This window comes from Poecilia reticulata, linkage group LG10 (genome assembly GCF_000633615.1).
Source record: "Poecilia reticulata strain Guanapo linkage group LG10, Guppy_female_1.0+MT, whole genome shotgun sequence".
Lineage (NCBI taxonomy): Eukaryota > Metazoa > Chordata > Actinopteri > Cyprinodontiformes > Poeciliidae > Poecilia > Poecilia reticulata.
Window position 1 is genome coordinate 28346516 of NC_024340.1, and position 21317 is coordinate 28367832.

At 40.0% G+C, this 21317-nt stretch overlaps 1 long non-coding RNA gene across 1 annotated transcript in view; it reads right to left on the minus strand.

Annotated features, from left to right (window-relative positions):
• LOC103471882 (uncharacterized) overlaps window positions 1-6452 on the minus strand; it is a 104873-nt gene extending 98421 nt beyond the window's left edge. Inside the window, exons 1-2 of the long non-coding RNA XR_534753.1 lie at window positions 6037-6452; window positions 4762-4967 (exon numbers count right to left, since the gene is read on the minus strand). This is a non-coding gene — a long non-coding RNA (uncharacterized LOC103471882). The remainder of the gene's footprint in view (window positions 1-4761; window positions 4968-6036) is intronic.
• Between the last annotated feature and the right edge of the window lie 14865 nt (window positions 6453-21317).

Genomic DNA, 21317 nt, shown 5'->3' on the forward strand with positions numbered 1-21317 from the left:
CCAACTGGTTTTGGAAGATGAGGCTGAACTTTGGGGCAAACACACTCCAACTCTTGTTAGATACAGAGAAGAAAAATCAGATGGAGCTCATTTCTAACCAAAACAAGAGAAAAAAAGTGGCAGAGTTGTTGCAAATGTACAATAATTGTCAACAGTGGGAAGTTTTTTTGCAACAGTGAAGTAAAATGCAGAGAGGAGCAGAATGACAGTCATGTGGATTCACCAGACACATGGTGTTTGTGTTGTGAAATAATCAGAGGTTTTTTTCCCCTCTCCTCATGCTGACAGGAGATATGATCTGCAGGATGGAGAAAGAAAGTGAAGGGAATGCTAGAGAGCCAGAACTTAAATGTGCACATGTGCATGCACCAAAACAGCCCCAAGTTAGAAGGTTTTGTGCATTTCTTCGCCTGGAACAAGACTCCTTAAAAAGAAAAGCCTGAAAATCTAAATACAATCTTGGGTCTTGGGCTCCACGGCCACCCTATCAAATACAGAGTAGTTAAATCAAATGACTGGAAAGTGCACTCTGAACTCAGCCTTGGGCTAAGGTCGCATTCAAGCGGAAATGTAAAAGTTCCTGGCCCCCGACAGGGCCCCCTGTTCAGAGCTGTCCCTATAAAGAGACTTATAGCTGGTTACAGGGCTTGGAAGGGAGCCCATAGATGGTCCAACAAGCCTCGACCGGCATTATTTCCTGTCTGCCTCTTTGTTTGGCGAAGCCTTTTATTTTGGCATGGTTCTTATTGCAGCACTCGACATCCCATTCAGAAAACAACCCACCCCTCCTCTACTCATCCCTTCCAGCCATGAACATGCATTGCTCTTGTAATGTAGTTGTGAGCCACAGTCCTCAGGTTGCTGGCCTTCAAGTTTTCTGAAACAAATTTGTAAAAGCTGGCATGCCTTCTTTAGTTTATAACTTCTTATATGACGCACCAAATTTTGAAAAACTGCTACTTTAGCCACTTACTGATTGGAGTTATTTACAATGATTAAAAAAATATCCACAATGTGAGTAGAATAAACACTACCAGGCTTTAGTGAAATACTTACTCCATATTGGCTGTGTGACAATTGCAAGTTAATTCCCAACAGCAGGTTAATGGTTTATTCCTTTATTTACATGTATGTGTATGTTTCAGAACGCAGTGGACGCCTGATATTCACAGGGGATTAGGAACCATAACCTTTCAAAAAGAGCTAAAATGCACAAATACTTGAACTTCTTTAGAAAACATTTATGACCTGCTTTAATAGATCAAATACCAAATATACCTGAACTTAAACATGTCATGTAATAGGTCCATGGACCTATTAAATGAAAGTCAGGAATAAACTCAATCCTTTTTAATTTAAGTACACAAGTTATGCTCACTATTGCTTTTCACATATTTAAAATAAAAATCTTCATTGTCACAATAGAACGAGCAAAGTGTCAGAGATGAGAGATTTGACCAGAAACCATTTTATAGTAAAAAATCTGACCACAACTTTTAGAAAAAGTTGCTTTAAAATATGCTATTTTAGGCCATAACAGTCACAAAAAAACATTGCATCATCCTGAAGGGACTTATTTTTGCCTATTAAAATAGCAGCTTAACATAAAACACTGGCATGAATTAACTAATCATTCTCTAGCTAACATAATCTGCATGCAGCAACGTTGTGAAGCAGGAGGTGCAACTATAAACGGGCTATAGGGATTGGTAGTTTCAGCAATTGGTCAGAAAAGAAGGATATACAGAAAATGTTAAGGTGACTGGTCAGATTTGCAGAAAAGTTGCAATGCCTGGTAAAAATTGCACGTCCGCGCAAAATTTGTGAACAGACTTACTAATATGCACAGTGGAAACCATCTTAACCCTGGAAGCTAACATCCACGGTCTTTCTCATCTCTGCTCTTGTCGGTGCAACCAATCAATGACAAGGAACATGAATGCTGCTCCAGGATTGGCTGCTTTTCAAATGTCAGCCAATAACATGTCAAGCTAGCTCCGTTTCTTGTCCATTTCTGATCCACCCGATGACTGCAGAGTCATAAGAGTATTTCTGCAGATAAAATGGCCAGTAAGTTTATGGCTATGCTCATTCATCACCCACCCTTTTCCTTTCCTCTTATATTGTTATCTACATTTCTAAGTGCCACTTTGTTGCCTGAACCAGGTGCCATCCGTTGTGTCTTTAATTCAATCAGGCAATCTGTGGAATATCCTGTGCTGCTTGTTTAAGAGTGCAAATCTGCACCAACACTGCACGGGATCCGGACCCACCACACTGCCTAAGCTCTCTGGACCGGATACACACAAAAAAAAACTTTCAGGGTCAAATTTTAAAGGCATTAAGGGATATGTCAATCACGTTTACAGCCATAACGTTTTATTTCACCGAATCCCCAGAAGTTGGTGTAAAAGAATAAAATTTCCTGGTTGCTCGTTTCCATTTATAAATGAGCTGCACAAGCAAAGTTCTTTATTCTTTTATTGTAGGTGTAATTCATAAGTGTTCCAACAGTTAATAGTTTCCTTACCTCTCTCAAACAGCTTGAAGAGAATTGGAACTCCTAATTAAATTTGAGCCAAATTTATTGTTACCCGATAAAATAAAGTTACCCTCAATTACCAGATAAATTACCCTCAAAAAGGTTCTGTAAACAATTCTATTCAGTCTTTATTCTCCCCTCGTGTGCCTTTCTGAGCAAAAATGACTCTTAGAAGTCAGATTGAGTCATTTGGAGTAAATGAGCCACGGGGCTGAAACAGGTTGGCATGGTTCGACATGTCAGTCACAGTCCAGAAGCAGAGCACAGTAGCACCTTTCCATGTTGCCCAGCCGCCTGTCAGCAGCTACATTAAGCCATTACACAAGTGTGGAAACCGCCCCCGTGGCTGGCCCGCAGCAGCACACACATCCGCTCAGGGATACATACCATAATTATCCCCCCACTTCATAGTCATCTCCCCTGGCAACTGCAATCATACAGCAGAAATAGCTTGGGCTAATTCATTACTTCAGTGGAGGGAAGTTGGCTGCCTGTAATGACACCAATTGCCCTGACCTAAACAGCGGTAATAGGACCTCTCGGTACACTGGCGAGGAAATGGCTGCAATTGAGACTCTTCTACTTCCTAGCAACCAAAGCTAGGACCTGTAAGCCGCAGGGGGAAATGCTTTGCATTACCTGTGCCCCGCAGCTTGAGACGCAGCCTAATGAAGGCAAAATTGGACGAATTAAGCTGACTTTAGTGGGAGGCAACAAACAGAAAAGTGGAAGCATGTGTGTCAAATGGGGTTTCTAGCTGATACATTAACGAGTAGATTAGAGCTGACCGGAATCTGCTGGTCAGAAAAATCAGGAAAGACCAGAGGGGAAACAAACATGGGCCGCCTGTTGAGTCCCTGCTGGACAGACACAGTGAGGGGAGGTGGAGAAAAAGGTGTTGATGATGTAAAAAACGAAGGATATAAAAGTTAAATCTGCAGTATGTAACTTTTATAAAAACTATTTTTAACATATTTTTTGAAACCGTCTATGTCATGACAGTATGTTATGAGCAGGTAATCTGTGAAAGAAACAAAAAACAGCTCCTCTGCCTTTCTCCAGTGCTAAGTAGAATCAACCAATCAGAGCCAGGAGGAGGGTCTTAGTGCTGTCAATCACTGCAAAGTGCACGCTGCTCACGACCCCCTCCCTCTCTGCTAAGATACAGTTTGTATTGTGAATGCTAGGGCTAGTTAGCCTGACCCCCCGATGACGGCAGATAAGCGGTTCTCCTGCAACAGTTTCTCCACTATAAGCACATTTAGCAGCGCTTTCACGAGGATGACTGACACCACCAAGATGCACTTCTTCACTGCAATAGCATAAGGAGGAGATCAATCTTTTCACAGATTATCTGGCTCATGTCTCATGCAACACTGTCACAACACAGTGATAGCTTTAACAAATATATAAAACATTTTATATAAAAGTGACATACTACAGCTTTAAGAGTTTTTCTTTTGCAAACATTATGTTGGGTCAAACAATATTAGATACTATATATCCCATACCAGATGGTTTCTGCATAGAGCTGGACAATGCAAAGGGTGAAAGAAAGTTCATCCAAGCAAAGAGAAGGGAATGTTTCCAAAAGTGTCAAGAAGGGACAAAGTGCTCTGAAGAAAGACTCACACAGGCCGAGAGCTCACATGGTCAGGGGGAAAAGGGTTGCATGAAGGACAAACACCGTCATTATTTACAACACAAAGATGGAGCTAAAATGGAAAATCTGTGTAACAAAAATTAGCACACCCTAAAGTTCAGTTGCCTGTTCTGCTACAATAACTTCTACTCAGTTTCAGTATAAAATCCTCCCAAGCAATTCATATTTATGCAAACTTTTCCTGACTATCCTCTTGTGAATGTCCAGAACCGCCTTTTTTTAAAAAACAAAACAGATTTCGTAGAGGGATGTGAAGTTATCAGGTACTCCTAGTACATGTACTATGCCTAAACTCAAGTACATTCATGGTTCTCCTTTAGGAAAACAAAACACTAAACTTTAAGAATCAGTTTACGAGTTGTGTCAATTCAAAAATATTTAACCAGTGTTAAACAGCTTCATACAAACACACCTACTAACCCCAGAATTACCTCAAACAACAGCAGAAAATACAGGTTGGCCCCATATTACTGGTGGATCACATCCCTGCTCTCCTATTGGTTGGCCCTTAATAAAAGCCGCTTTCTTTTTACGGCTCATCTGTTGGAAAGGCTACCTGTGGGATGAGGTATGGATCCAGGCGCCCTATTGGTCCATAGATAACGCCATCTGGCCAATCTTCAGTCAGCGAGGATGAGGCCAAGAGCCCGACAGGGCCAGAGAACCGTTCCAGTGGTGGAGTGGTGGGCAGATGGGAGCCAGCAGAGTTCATCTTCCTGCTGTAGTCCAGGTGGAGGTCCTGGCAAACTGCTTCCTGACACCCTGAGCACACAGACACAACAGTTTGTCTATTTATGTTTAAAAACATCTTGTTCAGTAGTTTCACAATATTTTCTCAACAATTAAGTTAAACCTTTCCTGGAAATCTAACAGAACCACTTAAAATTATCTTAGAGCCCAGCTGGATTCCCATGGGCCCAAACATTCTCTGCGCTGCTCCTGAGACGATGAAAGACGCCTGGAAAGAGCCGCAAAGCATGAAACAAAATGTCTGCAATCAATTTCTTGTCTGTTTTGAAATCATCAACAGGTGTAACTGAACCAGAAATGCATCACTGGGGAAAAATGAAGCCCGAAAATCATCTCAGCTGTTGAAAGATAAAAACCACTGCTCTCAGTGGGAGTGCGCTCTGTGGCCGCAGAAACCCAATTACTGAGCTGTACAGGAGCATGATGGGCAGCCGGGGAGTTAATTTGTTTACATTTGAATTCGCAATGCGATTCCTGCTTGAGAGGTGTTTTCCATGTTAAAAGAAGTATTACTTTTGTCTGGAAGGGTTTGATTCATTCATTAACCAGGAAAAACAAGCTGCCACTGCTTAAGAAAAAAAAAATGCAAAAAAATATACTACCTTCCTCGATGGAAGTTTTACATTTTACAAGTTAGACGTGTTGAAAAGCAATAAATATTTTAGGCTTCAGATGGGATTTTGAAGAACATTTGTTTCTGAAATTTAAAAACCATTAATAACTTATTTTTAACACAAAAAAACTAACAGTTTTTACTATAAAACTTCTTAGATTAAGCTAAATTTGAGCTTTTCAGCTAACATTTACTTCTTTTATCCTATCTACAATACGCTGTGATAGATTTGGGCAAGTAAACTGCACTTATATTTACAGCGTTATTTGTCAATATTTTTAAAACCAACCCTTTTTTCATATCTATTCACTACTTTTCCTGCTGTTCTACATAGAAATCCCATTAAAACATATTCATTTTGATCGGTTTGAATACTTTTGTACAACACTTTTATCGTGACATTGAGTAAATCCATGTTTGTTGATTGTGTTTGAGGATTTTAGACAGAAATAAACTTCAAACACTCACCAAATGTCAAAGGTAATTCTTGTGCGTAGGCTACTTGGTTATATTTTTATTTTCTTGAACTGTCTGTGTTGGTGTTGCCATTTCCTGTCCCCAACACCTGCGTGCAGTTTGTTAATCACCACAAATACTACGTATCTTGTCTCTTCGTCTCTAAATGGGTCCATTCTCTTCTTGTGTGTCATTGAATGACCTAGCTAGAAGCGCTCATTAGCAACATGGGACGTGTTTGGAAAAACACAAGGGTTCTGGTGTTAACGTGTCCAGCAGGATAAGCGCCACCTACTGGAACGGAGTGTTGATCGGGATGCAAAAATATATCCCAAATATATTTGATTAAAAAGAAAAAATAACACAAAACAAACAACTGTTTTGTTCTGCTGGTGATTGGCTCGTACGCAACAAGGTAATATATTTCCTACTTTCAAGTACGCAAATGAGTGTCTCCATGGCAACCCATATAAATCCAACTGGACGTGAAATTATAATACTGTGAAATTATAATACTGTGATCAGCCTGAAGCAGGAGAGGTGGTATCCAACAAATGGCGACCATAGAGACTGCAACCATATTGTAAAGCAGGGGTCAACACCCCCTGAACAGGAGAGCTACCATTCTGAAACTTCTGGATGAATTCTTTCTCCAACTATGACGGCGTATTTCGGCCACTGTGGGTAGAAAAAAAAGTAAATTTCCACCAAAAACTCAGAAATTCTGACATTAATCTCAGAAATTTTCCAGAAAAAAAAAAAATTCTGTTTCAAAAGTTGAACGTTTGCTAGAAAAAAAATATTTTAATCTCAAAAATGTTAAAGAAAAACCCAGGAATTTCCAAAAGTCAAACAATATTGATTTTTAATTCTTAGAAATGTTTGTGTGTTTTTTGTTTTTTTAAAAAATAGTTATTTAGGCTGAAATTTACTCTTTTTTTTCTGTCTACAATGGCCCTACTCCACCATCGTAGTCAGCACACTTCATCCTTCATCAACGGTCTTTCAGTTCTGCAGGAGCCTGCTAACAAAACATTCAGGTGATTCTGGTGTGTTGGATAAGGGAAGCACGGTAGCTTTTGAAGACTGGACTTGGGCACCCTGGCTCTGTAGCAACATCTCCTGTTGCTTGGCTCTCAACAGATATTGCATATTACATCATAAGCACACAATGAGTTTTCAGTAGAGAAAATCAGTTACAAATATACCTTCTTTAAAAATAACATTTTTATTTAGAGTTGCTTAGAGTTAAATTGAGTTATCAATTTTACTCAATTTGGGTTCAACTGGAAATTGAAGCCAAGTGGATTCTGTAATCTGAAAATACTGGGATGTGGACTATGTACCAAAATTAAGCTAAATTAATCATTGTGGGGAAAATCTGAGCTCCTCCTTTTGTGCGCTCCATCTGCAGCAGGCCATGTGTTTGGTGACGCTTTGAAAAGTGGGTCAGAGCAGCTGAGAAGCCCACCATCAGTCATTTTTGGCCGCTTCAAGTCACATCACACAAACAATGGCACTTCATGGGTAGGGGCTCGTCTTCCTTCCTGCCTGGCTTCCTGTCGATCGTTCTGCCTGAACTGGCAAACTCAATGTGTCCCCCCTCCACTACCCTTTAGCCCCCCGTACCCACTCCCGCTCTCCACGCCACCTCCTCCTACTCACTCCAGCAGTCCTCTCTTCTTCCTGAATCAAACAGCAAAGCTGGTAAAATGTGAGCAAAAGAGGGGGCCTGACAAAGTGACAGGAAAGAAATGATAAATGACAACAACACCACATCTGTGGAAGTGGAACATACCAGGTCAACAAGCGGGGGCTATTGTCATGTAGATGGAGGAGGCGGTGGGGTGTGAAGGCATTGAATGCACTGTTTGGCACCTACAGTGCAGTAAACTTTTTACCCCGCCTTCACCTCCAGATCCTTTCTGATGCAAGAGCCTTGGAAACAGATTGATAGTATCTGTGCATTTCCTCTGCACAGACTGCAACCTTTACTTCTTTAATGGCTGACCGTTGAACATCCAAGGCCACAATGATCACAAAAGAAAGTAGGAAATCCTCCTGTGATGGATCACTTTGATGAAAACATAGTACGAAGGGAATCTAATTACTTGCACCTACAGTTCACACCCTCTCATCACGAGAATGAATGTTATTTTATGGTTTATTTCAACTCTCCTTGCATTGGGACTGATGAAAGAATTTTTAAATGTAGGACAAGTGGACAAGACTAATGTTTGTGAAGAGAGGTTTTATTATTTGGAGGTTTTGGCTACAATGACCAGAAGTTTATTTGGAAGATCAGGTGAGGATTTCAGATTTAATACACTGTACCAACTGTTCAGCAAAGCGTTGGTTGCATAATGCTGAGGGTCTACTTTTTTCAAGTATTGTTGCATTGCTTAGAATGGATCTAATTAAGAAGAATTCCATGAACGAATTCCAGCAGAATTTACATGTTGTATAATCAGTCAACCCTGAAAATGAAGGATTCTATTGTTAATATGACATTGAAGCTAAAAAATAGAACGTAACCTTATTATTCATGTCCTTTAGCATCTAATTTGTCGAGAATAGCAGTAGAACAGATTTCTGCAGCATGCCTTAAACCATAATCTCTGCAATACTGTAGACTGTAAGTGTTAGAAGGGTGTACTTCCTGAGGATGCGAGATAGCTTATCTGCAGCAGACCTATTTAGGTCATTTGTAGTTCAACATGTCTGCTGCACAGGCATAGGAAAAGTAGCAACCTTTAGCATTATGAGCAACAGTTTCATCTGCTCAGGATGATTTATTGCCATTTTAATGGCATCCTGACAACTTTGCTATCAGCAACTTGAATCACAGATTACGGGCGGAAAGTCATAAAGTCCAAAGAATACCTGAGAGCGATATTACTGACATCACTGTGCTAGTCTGCGGACAAGAGGGAAACCTACTGACAGCCAGGGTAGACAGATGGTAATTTGTGTCTGTTTGTTTTCTGAGTTCCTCTCAGGCTATAATTTTAGATAAAGTTCATTCATACCATTTACGTAACAAAATGTTCTCTTTGCCTGTCCTTCCAGTGTCATGGTGGATTTTTTTAATGTGCTCCCTCTTATAAATCAGATTTATAATGTTTTCTCAGTACACTGATGGTGTTTGATTTGTTGTACAACACAATATCATTCTGCTTTGATCAGTCATACCAAGTCAGAACTGCTCCACAGAGACAGCGATATCCCTAAATCACTATTATCATGCAGCTGATAGGAAGGAATGCAAAACTCAGAGTCCTAGTCCCCTGGCATCAGATGCAACAAAATATCACTCCGACCTTTAAGTGATCATATAAAAGAAAGGCGTGCTGAGAAAGGGGGATTTTTTCCCCTTTACTGCAGGCGTTCAGTCTGCCTCCAGTGAGAGCTCTTTTAAAGTTGCACCTGTGCAGCATGGCGGGGGTAAGTCTGCAGGCTTGATGTGGGCCCACTGTGTTCTCAACCCCCTCAGGAAAGGAAAGTGTTAGAAGGGGCTTTGTTGTCTGCTCTTGCTACACCTCATATATATTTTAAAGGGACAAATACAAAAGAGCAGTCTGGCCCTCCGTTGTTTATAAAAATCAGCGAGGTGGAAGGCATCTGATATTCCCCTAAAGGTAAATTAAGCGTTTCATTGTGCCCAAACTTCAACATGAATATGAGCCTTCACCATTGCTTTATCCCTCACAGTAGATGAGGCACTTCCAGACAGCTGGTTTCACTTTTTCGCTCCTCTCATGCTTTTCTTTTGTTCAAAGTCTACCTCTTTTGATTCATCCTGAGTAATGGTGTGAGATCCCCTTTATTCTTCTCACACGTCTCCCACAGCTGGTCGTCCTCTGAGCAGGACACTGGAACAGCCACGGTTCAGGAACTGTAGGCCTGTTTACACGATCGCCACAGGTTTCCATTTGCTTTTTAAGTAACCAGCTGTCTGTACATGTTGCCTACCTGCTGCTGTTTTCACATACTGCACATATATCACTTTACAGTATGTTTCGGAAATGTTTTGACAGCGTTTTCTGCTCATATTCTGTAATTAAACATATTTATTGTAGAAATCAGTGATGTTACCACTTTCACACCATTATAACAAGGACAAAGATTGTTAAATATGTTTTGAATTTGAATTTGTTTTATTATATTTGAGTAAATTATACACAGTAGTGTCTTAGCTCCCCTCTTTAAAAAGATTCACAGCACTTTTGCACATATGTTCATATATAATGCATGTTTCTCTTTTTGAGTTAATTCACTTTTTCATTCCGCAGATTCCCTGCCTCGGCTCTGAATATTGTCTTTAGGTAAGGAAGGGTTTAAACATACAAAAATTGTTAAACATTTTTCCAAATGTATTTCTGCTATCCATGAGAAAAAAATTATGCTACTGGTGTTTAAATTAAAAATAAACTATTAAACAAGAATGGTTTGAGAATGACTGGAGATATATCATTACAATTCATGACAATCCTGTCTACTCTAGTCTTGTTACGTTTGGTTTAATTCATTCACAACCGAAATAAATCTGCACAAAAAGAAAGTCCAGCTGGTTCCAATTAAATATAGTTCTTCTCGTTCTCATGTTCTTATGTTTCCTCACCTGAACTGGACTGAACAGCTTTACTGATTTGAATTTCATCAGATTTTTCAGGTATTAACTTCAATACTGTCGCAGATATATGATTCTGTCCAGGAGTCTCCACTGTCACTTGACTGCCTCCAAAATAAACCTTTTTATTTATTGTTTAAAGAAAAAAGCAGACCGATTTAAACTGGATCGCTGCTTGATGCAAACATTACTTAAGATATGTTGATACATTGAGAGGGTTTGCTACCCTCAAAAATTGATTTTTCTGACAAGATATCACAGATGACTACATATGACTCTGTATTTTATACCAAATAGCCGGCGTCAGTGGTCCACAACTTAACAGAAGTTGAGGTGTTGCACAAGCCTTTCTCTATTTCTCCCCTGAGCCTGCACACGTCCTATGAAGTGCCAATCATTCCACAGCTCACCATGTCAGGGTCTCACCAGGCCCCGTGATGGACAGGTTTTTTTTTCTGCACAGAGGTGTGGTCTGCAGGCGTCAAGCTGAGTCATATTATTGGGGGACATACTTAATAAGATCTACAGGAGGGAAAGTGCCGGCCCTTAAGGTTCGATTTCCCCTTTGGCATAATACAGCCTTTGTGGGGCATGGAGATAGAATCACACCTCTTGCAGAGTCCTAAATTGAAATGTAAAGGAGCGAGCTGGGCGGGAAAAGAAATGATTAAATTATGTTCAGAGGGAAAACTTCCAAATCCTGCCGGTGAGAAAAACACTCTTTCTACGTCACATTTGACGAGTTGTTGTCGTTTTGATATTTAGCACTCTTAGCGCCTCGTTAAACCTCTTAAATACTCCTCCATGTTCAAAGCTGGGGAGAAAACAAAAAAGAAATGGAAAGAAGGTGATTCACTGATCCAACGCTGTAATTCCTTGACACATTTCTTGTAACCACTGCTTGATCTTAAGCCCAGAATCAACAACAGATAAGCCATTTCTGTGTCCCTTCTCTTTGATCTAGAGTGCCCCTCCTTAAGCCTCCTCCAGCCCTCGGGGGTAGAACTCATACGGTTCTTGTTCTGGATCCCCGTTCTGGATCTGCTGCTGAAGACCCTTGAAGAAGGGGAAGGGGGCCCTGCTAAACAGATGCCTGAAATCCTTCCACTGGGCCTCATTCCTTCACTGTAATAGACTGTCTGTAAACACATGATGATATGATTATGAAAAGTATTTTTAAAGGAATTCAATGCTAAACTACCTCCATCTGTAGGTTGTGCCTCTTCGTCCATACACCAGGGATTTGAAGCATTACTTACCGAGCATTTTAGTGTGTTTTACTTTAAAAAAGCAGCGACTTAAAATACCCTAAAAGGAAGAGAAGAGTCACATAAGGTCAGCTCTTTTATGGAGGTAATCAGAGTTCTCTTCCTGTCTATTCTTGTCCTATTCACAGAAGCTGGCCTTCTCTCCCAAACTGAAACTGGACACCCAAGGGTTTTGTTATGGGTTTACAGCTCCAGAGGACAAGGAGACAAATAAGCCAAAGAAGGGAAAAGGTGGGTGGGNAGCGTTGCCTTTGGTGTTGGAGCTTTGCTGTAAAACTGACATGAAAAACTACTTCTGAGGTTTGAGCTTTTAATAAAAAATGGTAGTTGCATTGCATGAATATGTTTATAGATCAATTAAACTAGTTTGAAAAGAGCTAACCACAAAGGAAATAGATGCAAACTGTGAAATCGTGTCATTGCATCCTGTAGGGAAACTACTTCAGTTTGATCCAAGTTCATAAAGCCTGCACAGACTAAAGGAGACAGGATTCATCTAGCTGTAACTCACTCACCTGCAAACGGTAGGTGGTCTGCTCGGATATTTAACCAATCTTCTTACCTAAAATGACAGAGCTGGTTTCCTGATAGGCCTTTCAACCGGGTTGTGTTCAGGGTCATCCCAGAAGCTTTACTGTTTGATGTTTGGATCATTCTCCTGTTAGAAAACCCATTTGTGACCAAATTTCAACCATCTGACCCAAACAATCTCCGTCAGAATCGAGGACATTAGTCAGATTATGCAACAACACCACCAATGACACCAATGTCTTTGTCCAGACAGAAGTGAGTCAAAATTCAACCTCTGATTGCTGATGGGAACTCTTACCTGGTCTCCAAAGTCAACAGCTTCAAGCATGACTTATATTTGCACTTGGCTAAATGGACAACAAACACGTTTGGGACATTTTTTTACAGACAAGACAAAGATTAATCTTTTTGGTCATTTGACAAGAAGAACTTTCAGAGAAGTTAAGGTGATGTTTTCTAAACGTAAAACCGCTGTGCCAATTGTCAAGCATGCTGGTGGCTGCATCATGCTGAGGGCCTTTTCTAGTGTCAGTGAAACTGGTGCAATGCACAGTGGAGAGGGCCGTGTCCAGATTCACCAGGTGAATAATTACCTTCATATTACGCCAATAGAGTCGTAAAGCAGAGCTAATTCAGTTGCTTGAACTGATAAACAAGAAAACTGTAAATAGATCAGTGACTGACAGACATTTTTATATGGTTCCTTAAAAGGTCAAATTTGGTCCTTGTTGTTAAAAGGAGAAAAAAGAAAAAGTGAGAGAAAAACATCTATTCAAGAAACCTAAAGTCTAAATAAATTAACTAAGACAGAACCCAAAAAAATAAAGAAAATCAAACATAGAGAATATAAAATGTTCCTCACTGTGAAATGTAGAATGTAAAAAAACGGAAAAAAAAAACAAAAAAAGTTGCAAAAATGCAACAAAATAAATCCCTGTGAACAATTTTCTCTCCTAAAATGATGATGATTCAGTCAAAATAAAACGTTGGTACAGATTTGGCATCCTCGGCTCCCTGGGATCAGAGCTGAGTGTTCATGGAGAAACTGGTATTTCACAGGATCAAGGCCAGCCTGATCTGAAGCTTGACAAGAGGTCAAAATATGTCAGCAGACCCACCTGTTGGTGGACCACACAGCAGACTCAAAGGTCTGCTGATAGCGTAGGAGATTAAAGTCTATCTATCTGTGTCTGGGCAGGCTCTTAAAGGGCGGCGGGGGTCATCCAGAAAGGGAGGTGAAGGAGGCTTTGAGGGTCGAAGGGTGAGCATCCGGCAACTGGGAGGTTAACCATGGCACTGGGCATGGGGGTGAAGCGTTGGGACTTCCAGTCAGTCACTGGTTGAGTGATGGGGAAAAAAAAGAAAGTCCCTCATGACCCCCACCCTTTTGCTCCCCAGCCGAGAAGAGTTGGAGGGGACTAAAGCCCCCCATTGTTGTCCCCTCACATGGGATCACCAAGTCTCTGGCAGGAGGAGGAGGATGGGGGGGCTGGAGAAAGGATGGCGCTGTTTTGGGAGGGGGTGGTATGGTGTGTGTGTGTGTGTGTGTGTGTTTGGAAGTGATGGGGGGGTCGTCCCGCCAGCTCAAACACAATCGTGTGATAGGACTTGGCCCTATCTAATCAAGGGCAGGAGGTCACTTCCGAACAACTGGGCAATAAAAGATTATTTCCAGCCACATAACAGAGGAGCCGTTGAAGGGGGAGGAGAGAGGGAGAGGGGTGGGACTGAGCAACAGCAGGATGGGGAGGGGGGAGAGTGACTGTCTGTGACGAGAGGAAGTGAATTGAAAAAAGCCAGCAGACGGGAACCATCTGTCTGGATGCGTAGTCTAATCTCAGAAAAAAGAGGGAATGATGTGGGGCGGGGGCAGGGTGAGGGAATAAAGAAAGGCCAAGCTTCCTCCTCTCCGTTGCCAAATCCGTCTATCTTTTCTTGCTGTGTACCTGATGTGCATGTGGGATGCTTTTTTTGTTGTCGCTGGTTGAGATATCAAAGGAGAAAACGGAACAAAAGTGGGCACAGGGGGGCTGGAATGCAGAAAACACATTTAAAAAAAGTCCCCTGGGGTCGTTAAAGAGGAACAAGGACGTGATTTAGTCAGAGAAAAACTTATAGCTCGTTTTTAACTGGGAAAGAGGGATCTCATGGTTCTTCTTCATCAAGGTGATTTATCTACGATGCCGGCTCTTATTTCTATTTATTTAAGATGAAGTATTGTCAATACTTTGATGTGAAAAAATGTTCATACCCCTTAAATGTTTTCAAAAACTTTGATTTACTTTAATTGGACTTTAAGTGACACAGTAAGAGAAAGTGACTTGGAAAGAAATGATTCACAGATTTGTTTTTCCTTTTCTTAGCATTTATCTAAAAAATGTTAAAGTTTGCATTTGCATTTTGTATTGATTTTTTTATTCATTCCTCGCAAAACTGCTCAAGCAGAATTAAATTGCATGTGATGCATTTGTGAACAGCAGTTTTTTCTGTCCATGCACAAGTGAAGTTTCCCCACAACATGATGCTACCACCACCGTGTTTGATGGTGTGATCAGGATAATATGCAGAGTTAGTTTTCTGCCACATGAATCTTCTTACATTTAGGCAGAAAACATTAACTTTGGTCTCAGCACATTCTTCAACAGCTGTTTTGTTCTTCACATGATTTGTGATAAACAGAAACATGTTACAGGTTTCTTGTAACAATGTCAAAGGTTTTGTTTTGGGGTTTTTTTGCTATTTTTGAATAAGGCAGCCATTTTTCACATTAATCCATCTGCATAAGACATGTTTAGAGCTACAAATGTTTCATAACCTTTTATTAAAAGACAACTTGAATTTTTGTGGTCATTTTTAATAAACCACCATGTTATTTCTGTTTCTTTGATTTGGGGAAAATGTTTCCAACACAATGGTGACAAAAAAGTAAATAAATGTAAGCAATTCTGTCATTATATCATGGAGATTTGATGTAGGATTTATTCCATGCAAAAAACTAAAAAACTGAAAGAAAATGTTTTTAGAACTATATACATATTTTTTAAATCATTGGTTCTATACCATTTTATGCCAGTATCAAAGTTGCAGATTAGAAACCCGTGTTGTAGGTCATCACAGCTGAGTTTTGGATCTGTGCAGCGCCTCCAGAGTAACCTTGGGCTTGTTGGCTGCTTTCCTAATTAAAATCAAATTCAAATTCAAACATACTTTATGTATCCCAAAGCGAAATCAAAGGTATCCTTGCAGGTTTTCTTTCCATCTTCAGATGATGGATTGAATAGTGCTGCATATTTTTAAAATAATTTAAGCATGCTTTAGGCTTCTCCCTGACCTCTCCGCTGCCTTCCTTGGTCTTCTACATGCTGTTTGTTTACTAATGTCCTCTATCGAAACTCCCAGGCCAGAAACAGAACAGCACATGCATCCCACATTTCTGGAATTTTCTTTTTAGAAAGAACGTTTGAAAGTCATGAATTATTTTACTTCTACAACTTTGAGTTGGTCTGTAACATAAACTACTAATAAAAAACCCTGAAGTCTGTTGTTGTAATCTGTCAAACTGTGGAAAAGTGTGTGAATACCAAAAGGCACTGTATCTTTTGAGTGATTGTTCACACATTTAGGGATCGGAGCCAGGAACTTGAAAGCTGCTGTTTACAACAATAAGGCCGACTGATTGAGTTAGCTTACAGCTACCCAGCTGAGAACTGGCAGACATCTATTGCATCAACTTTGCAGACACTTTGAGTCAATAAACGTGATGAAACAGGAGCAGTTGATCAACAGCAACGGCAACATTCAATTAATTACCGAAGGATCTCTGTAAATGATTGCTGAGGGTCGTGTGATACTGTGTTGATCCTCTCTCTCTGTGATTACCATTCGCTCCTTCTTTGTTCAGGAAACTGACCCACAATCAGATGCTTTAGAGACTCAAGCCCTGGTGAGACACCTCCATCCTAAATAGCCCTTGACACCTGATATAACAGCAGTTTGTCTCTGAAGGCTCTTTACGGTTCCAGGGGAGGGAAAAGGCTGCGTAAATAACTGTTTGTTCTCTCATATGCTGATGAACAGGAAGCAGCTGGAAGCTAATTGTTGTTTTGGGCTTGTGATGAACCTAAAAATATACTCACAGTTTGAACCATTCCACTGCAAGGTTTTTATGGAAACTTTTCATGAAACCTTTCAAAACATGACTTTTTCAAGTCATATTTTGGAGTTAATTCCTAATTTTCAATCATTAGACATGCACAGCAATTTATTGCAGTTCTAACGATAAAACTTCTTTTTACAAGTAATGCTTTTTTGAGAATCAAAAACGGTTCTGTCCACTTATTTTTAGTTTTATGTCATCATAAAAAATTCTATTTTTGCATTCGTCTCCCATCGTCCATTAAATCTAAACAACTGCGTACCCATAACCATATTTCTACATGGAAACACTTGACCATTATACACTTCTTATGTGAACTAAACAAAGTTTAGTTTATATAGATTTTGCTTTGAGAGTTATTTCTAATCAAGCAGTTCAAGGTTTAAGCCCTAGGTCAGTGTCCCCACCTCCTCAACAGTTCATACTCCTATCCCATACCTGCGAACAAACCGGTTTACTCTGATGAACTGTTGTGCATCACTTATTTCTGTTGGTAGAATATTTTGCTTATTACTTTCGGACAATTGCATATTAAGACATATTTCCACTGGTTGTGGTTGTAACCACTAAGTGACTCTCATGAAATATGACAGATTGTCACCCCTCATCCCACCCAAGTAACTGAACGATGTCTGGTTCATAAATAATATTTATTGAAGCCACATAACCATATTTTTCTACAATTATATATGACTAAAATTTAAATTTTCATAAAAAAGAATACTTTAAATTGTCAGTTGTTAAGGCAACTGACAAAATGCCTTAAATGACACATCATTAGTATGACACACCCTATGGCAGACTGCCAGATGTCCAAAAAGTGGTGAAGTGGGGAATAACATGTATTAGAATGTATGAATCCTTGTAAAGGGTCAATAAACTATTATGTATCTGGTTGTTAATGGAGATGAAGCTTTAATCTTGCTGTTCACCAGGATTAAGTCGGATTCTGCAGATATGTAGGAAAGCATCAATGCAGAAAATGTATTTAGTAATAACCATTTATAGAAACTTCTTGCTGGAGGTCTTACAGTGAAGCAAGGCAAAACACAGGAGAGTTTTTTAAGTCTGCTTTAAATCAAAATAGTTCTTCATTGATGTCAAAATCAAGCTGACTAAAAAGGAATATGATGAGATTCATTTTAAACTGACAGAGGCATAGGCTTGTTAGAGAATAAAAAATGTTCTTTATTATGATAATAATATCTGACAGAACTGACTCTCTGTAGTTTTTGGGGATTTTTTGGCATCGTTGAAAGGTTTTGTGGGGGCTCATTGATCTCATGTAAATTCTTAAAAGGGAAGATAAGTTTCTGTAATGTTTATAATTTTGGATCTTTTATCTGGTGGCGTGCAGAGCATTTATTCTGATGCTTGAAAGTAGCTGAACGTTTGGTCCAGGTTTTATCAGGACCTGTACCGGAAATAAAATCCTTACCCAACATTCCTCAAACTTCATGTGACGTGTTCCTCCCCCACAATAGAGCAGGATATCTGAGTTGATAACTTCCACAAACTTTGGTCTAAAAAAAAACCCAGCCTTTCCTGTTAAAATCCCTCCGCCTTCATATTTTTTTTGTGTTTTTATTTTTTTTACCCTGATTACAAATTTCTATTTATACGCTGTGAGGGGAAATAATGAAAACCAGATGAGCGTGGGGAGGAAAGCTGAAGTAGGGCTTTTTGGTGATGAATGTTGTGGAAGGCGATGACTGTTTATATCCTGCCTTGCCAGCAGAGATGCCCTGGCTAAGAAAAGGACTGCCCCGGTGAGGATGTGTGGACTGGAGGTTCCATCGTTACTCATTTGGTAGTCATGCATGTTTGTACTTTGGTAGGCCCCCTAAAAAAAACCTAAAGCTGCAGTAATGGACCAGCCAAAGCTGACAGCATTACGTGGGCGTGTAGAGCTGCCAAATGTACTCTGAAACAAGTGCAAAAAGGAGGAAGAAGGGGGGCGATGTCACTGTTTGAGTCACATTTCAGTTTTTCAGTACAGTGGAGACAATAAGTACTGAACAGAATCAAAGTATTTCTCAGCAAATGTATTTCTAATGTTATGTTACATGAAGTCCATCACAGATGTCTCAGACAATGAAAGTAATCCACAGACACAAAGATAAAAATAAATGACTCTATAAACTTTAAGTCATGTGTAATAAAGTGTGGCTTAGTTACTGAAATGTAGCTGACACTTGTTAGAAAAGCCTTTTTTTGGTAACGAAAGTCTGAAAATACCTCCCTGATAGAGAAATTGATCCCATGTGTGGCTTGTAGCTGTCCTTAAATATTAAATGTTTAAAGGATATTTTCTAGATCCTTCAAGTTTCCATTTATTTCCTTTTTGATTCAAAATGGTTGACTGACTGGCCCATTCCAGTAGCTTCAATTTGTCTGAGGCCAGTTGAGAGTTTCTTGTTGTGATTGGGATCATTGTCTTGCAGAAAAAAAACTATCAGTGTTTCACCTTCAGCTTAACAAGTTTTTTAAAATTTCCTTTGTTCTTCCCTAAATTATACAATGTCTGAGTCATGTGCTCAGAGACTGCCCCGCACCATAAAATTCCCAATGTTAGTACGCGTATGGGTAATGTGTGGTGCCAGGATGAACATCCAAATCCATTTTGGTCTCATCTAACCAGACCATGTTCTCCCACTGTTGCTGTATTGTTTGATTCGGCAGCTTAAGCAATTTGAACATGTTTTTTTCTTCAGTGGTTGAGTCTTGAGCAGTGAAAGTGCACAAAACTCACTGCAGTTGAGTACATGACATGTTCCAGTTATGTTTTTAGGTCTTTCTCTCCATGAGTGCTTCTTGAGTCCTGGCAACTCTTCTGATTATTTTGCAAGGAGAACTGAATCTTTGCTAGATTGTGGTTAAATGTTCTTCCCAATTCTAGATTATGAATTTAACTGGGCTCTCTTTAAACATTCATATGCTTAGAAATACACCTATAACTAGTACAATTTGTACTGGTTATAGGTGTATAACCAGGTGTATAACCAGTACAAATGGTTATATACCTATAACCTATTATGAAAATGATCTAGTGATATCTTGGTGATTAAAAACCCTGTTCATTTATGCAGGCTGTTTTTTTTTTCTAAATACTAACAGATTGTTTCTTAAATTCAATGCCTTTTTTGTATTTTCTTCTTTAAGTGTTCAAGACTTCTTTTTATTCTATTTTACTACACATAACCTACTTTATGGGATTAATTGTTTTCATATTCAGTAAGTATGGATTACATAAATTGTTACCAACATACAGGGTGAGTTTGGAACATATTTACTGAGAAAAATGTTTAGTATTTATTTTCCCTGATGTTGTTGCAAACTTTTACTCCTTAGGCTTCACAGCTGACCTGATTAAAGATTTTAAAATAAGTATTGTTTTCACTTAGGTTGGAAAATGCTATGTAAAGACTGCCTTCCTGTCTACCGACTCCTGAGTACAGTTTAGATCTCCTCCATACACCCCTAACCCTAAATCCGTACAGAGGAACTACAGTGAAACCTGACAGAAAGAGAAAAAAAGAAAAAAGAGGCCTCCTATTGTTTGCTATCACCCAGAAGCCAGGAGCAAATGGGGGGCTCAAATTACCAGACTGAAAGGTAGCAGGAAATTGACAAATCGCTAATCCACTCTTTAACTATTCAAGGCAACAAAAGGTACATTCCACCAAAAGTGCATGGAGGAGAGAAGGGCCCATTTGAGGAGGGGGGATTCGAGTCTGAGCAACAAAACAAGACACTTCCTGTCTACTTGGGTTTTAGCTTCAAGAAAAATCATTTATTTCTAAAGTGCTGAATCCAAAGATCCCCAGACATGTTTCATGTAGGGCAACATCGTCACCATGTCGCAGATCCAGCTGGAGGACATTTCTGTTCTGTTCCCAGAGGAATCTCCAGGGTGAAGTGTACGCTTCCCAAACTGCTGTTGGTTCTTCCTGACCAACCAACACTCAAAGTGATGATCTCATCCCCTGGGGGCCCGGAGGTGCAGAAGTGTGTGGGTGTCAGTTAGTAGCTGTGGGGGCTGGAGGGGTCAACAGACTTCCAAAGTGATAAATTCACCAACAAAAAAAAAAAAACAGGAGTAGGGGGGTGTTCGGGTCTGGGTGGTGGCTGGATTGGCTCCTGTCGTTGCCTTTAGTGCAGGAACCGTGCCATAAAAGCAAAGCATTGATAGCCTGGGTTTATTATCTTTGAACAGGTGGCTCCAGCTACTTGTAATGGTTGCTCTTATTCCTGCGAGGCCTTCCTGCAACGTGGAGACCATTTGGGAGATTGGGAATAGCCCAATATAGCCGCACTAAAGTTTCGGGAATAAACTGCAGAGCATAGTTTCGTGGTGACTCGTTTGGCTGGTGTGAGCGACCCACATAATTTTTGTAAAAGAATAACGTAAAGATGCTAAGCTAATCATTTTAGTGACATGTGCTGTTTAAATTTCAAGCCTGCTGTGGAAAATCACATCAAAAAAGTCTTTCTCAGAATGTCAACAGTTGCTTTTCAAGTTGCAAGACGTTTGTGCATGTTGCTCTTTTTGTGCCAGAAATCCCCCTCACAAACACACACACGCACGCACGCACGCACGCACGCACGCACGCACGCACACACACACACGCTCACACACAATTGCAGAAAACTTCTTCAAAATCAGTCACAAGTCCCATCTTCTCAATCAAGACACCACACAGCACCA